This window comes from Meles meles, chromosome 6 (assembly GCF_922984935.1).
Source record: "Meles meles chromosome 6, mMelMel3.1 paternal haplotype, whole genome shotgun sequence".
In the NCBI taxonomy this organism is placed as follows: Eukaryota; Metazoa; Chordata; class Mammalia; order Carnivora; family Mustelidae; genus Meles; species Meles meles.
Window position 1 is genome coordinate 147,535,909 of NC_060071.1, and position 2,667 is coordinate 147,538,575.

Consider the following 2,667-nt stretch of genomic DNA (forward strand, 5'->3'; position numbering starts at 1 on the left):
GAAATTCTTGCCAAGTGCTAAGCACTGAGACCCAAACAGATTTGAACCACATGTCCTCAATCCAGATTTGAGAAGGGATTTGGGAGTGACATTGAAACCTCTGCTCTTTTTGGTCTCTGGCAGCCCCCTAGCCTCAGGGAGGAAGTTCCTCCCCAGCCCCCACCTGCCCAGCCAGCCACGAAACCCCAGGAATCAGGTGAAACCAGGGATATTTCTGTGGGTGGCTGGTGGCTGGGACCTGCTCAGTGTGGGCGTGGCACAGAGCTGGACTTGTGTCTTCAGGGACACAAGGCTCAGGGGGCTCCTGAGAGCTCCTGCCCTCAGAGAAATGACAGTCCTCAAAGAGACTTCTGGAAAGAGAGCTGGGGGCCCTAAAGGCCTGGCCGTGCCCAACACTGCCCAGAGCTTCATCCCCTGAGGGAGACGATCGCATTAGAACCACGAGTGCTGAGAGAGCCCCTGGCCTCCAGCCATGAACGTGTCCTAAGGGAACCCTAAACCCTAAAGCATGGCCTTGTCCTGAAGGAGACCGTGATCCTTAAGACTGTGCTGTGCTGAGGGAGGCTGGGCCCAGCAGCCACGACCGAGAGACGGAATACTCAGGCAACACCCCGTTTCACCGAGACTGCATCTCTAGCGCACGGAAGGTTTGAACCCCGGTGACGCTGAGCGTGTCTGTCCACCCCATTAGTCCAACCACGTCAACTCACTTCATGTCTCTGTGGCCCCAGTTGGTGATTCTCCCAACTTTCTCAACTTTTCCATCATTATGGTGTTGGTCGCAGTGATTTGTGCTCAGGGATCTTTGATGTTACTGTTGTAATTGCTTGGGACACCACCATGGAGAGTGAGAATGGACATCCTTGTCCTGTCTTTGGCCGCCAAGTCTCGTGTTCCCGGGAGCTTTCTCCTGGATACTTTTGATCAGGTTGAGAAAGTTCCCTTCTATTCCAACTTTATGGAGAGGTTTTTTTGTTTTTGTTTTTGTTTTTTTTATATCACAAATGGCCATTAGATTTTGTCAAATCCTTTTTTTTCTTTAGTATCTATTGAGATAATGTGACTTTTATCCTTTCCTCTCTTAAAAGAGCATCTTACATTAATTGAGGTTTTTTTTTCTTTGTTATTTAACTAGCCTTGCTTTCCTGGGATTCATCTCACTTGGTCATACTGTATAGTCTTTTTTATTCATATGATGCTGGATTCGGTTTGCTCGTATTTCGTTGGGGAGTTTTGCATCTGTATTCACAAAGGATGTTGGTTTTCTTTCTTTGGGATGTTTTTGTCTGGTTTTGGAAGTGCTCCCTCCTCTTCTGTTTCCTTGTTTGGGTTGGATTTGGACTGGCATTAATTCTTCTTTAAACATTTTTTAGAATTCACCAGTGAGGCTGGTGAGAACAGTGGTACTTACTCAGCTTTTCTTTGTGGGAAGTGTCGTGATAACTAACTCAATCTCTTTACTTGTTAGAGGTATACTTCAATTTTATTTGTTGTTTTCTTTTCCATTTTGGGAGTCTGTGTCTTTCTAGGAAATAATTTCATCTGGGTTATCTAATTTGTGGACAGGTCATTGTTCATAGTATTTCCTTATGATACATTTTATTTCTGTAAGATTGGTAGTGATGTCTCCTCCCTAAAAAACTTCACCGATTTAGCTTTGCGCAGTGGCAGTATTGTAGCCAATGAGGTTTATCCGAGGCGCGATTATTGCTAATTGAAAAACTTCACCGATTTGAATCTTCTCCCTTCCTTTCTTGGTCAGTCTTGCTACAGTTGGTCAATTTTGTTGATGTTTTGGTTCTGTTAATCTTCTCTATTGTTTTTCTCTTCTCTCTTTCAGTAATTTTCACTCTAGTCTTTGTTATTTCTTCCCTTGTAGTGGCTTGGGTTTAGTTTTCTCCTAATTTCTTAAGGCAAAATGTTAGGTTATGAGTTTGAAATCTTTCTTATTTTTTTGATGCAGGCTTTTATAGTTATAAATTTTCTTCTGAGAACTGTTTTCTCTGCCTCCCACAGTGTTGGTATGCTGTGGTTTTGTTTTCATTCATCTCAACATAAATTCTCATTTCGTTTGCTATTTATCCTTTGATCTATTGATAGTTAGGAGGGCTTGCTGAAGTCCATGTATGGTTAAATTCACTTCATTTTCTCTGGTCATTGATTTCTGATTGTCATTCATCTATTCTCATCAGAGAACACACTTTATATGATTTCAATCCTTTTGAATTTATTGAGACTTTTTTTATGGTCTGTCCTGGAAAATTTCCAGGTGCCCTTGAGCAGAGTGGGGATTCTTCTCCTGCTGAGTGGTGTGCACTATAGATTTCTGCTGGGTCTAGCTGGTTCACGGTGTTGTTTGGGTGCTCTATATCCCTGTTTTATATGATTGTTCCATCCATCAAAAAAGCAGGGTATTGAAGTCTCCAGCTACTCTTGTTAATTGTCTATTTGCATCTTCAGTTCTGAATTTTTTTATTATGTATTTTGGAGCTATGTTATTAGGGACATGTATGCTTGATTCTTATATATTTTTGATGAGTTAACTCTTTTGTCATCATAAAATGTCATCTCTTCCTCTATAGTAAAACCTTTATCTTAAAATGTATTTTGTCTCATTAATATGAGACAAAATGCAGCCTCTTCAGCTCTCTGTCACTATTTGCAAAG

At 41.7% G+C, this 2,667-nt stretch overlaps 1 pseudogene; it reads left to right on the forward strand.

The window, feature by feature from the left end:
* Positions 1-1,653: 1,653 nt before the first annotated feature.
* LOC123945260 lies at positions 1,654-1,802 on the forward strand (annotated as a pseudogene).
* Positions 1,803-2,667: the final 865 nt, after the last annotated feature.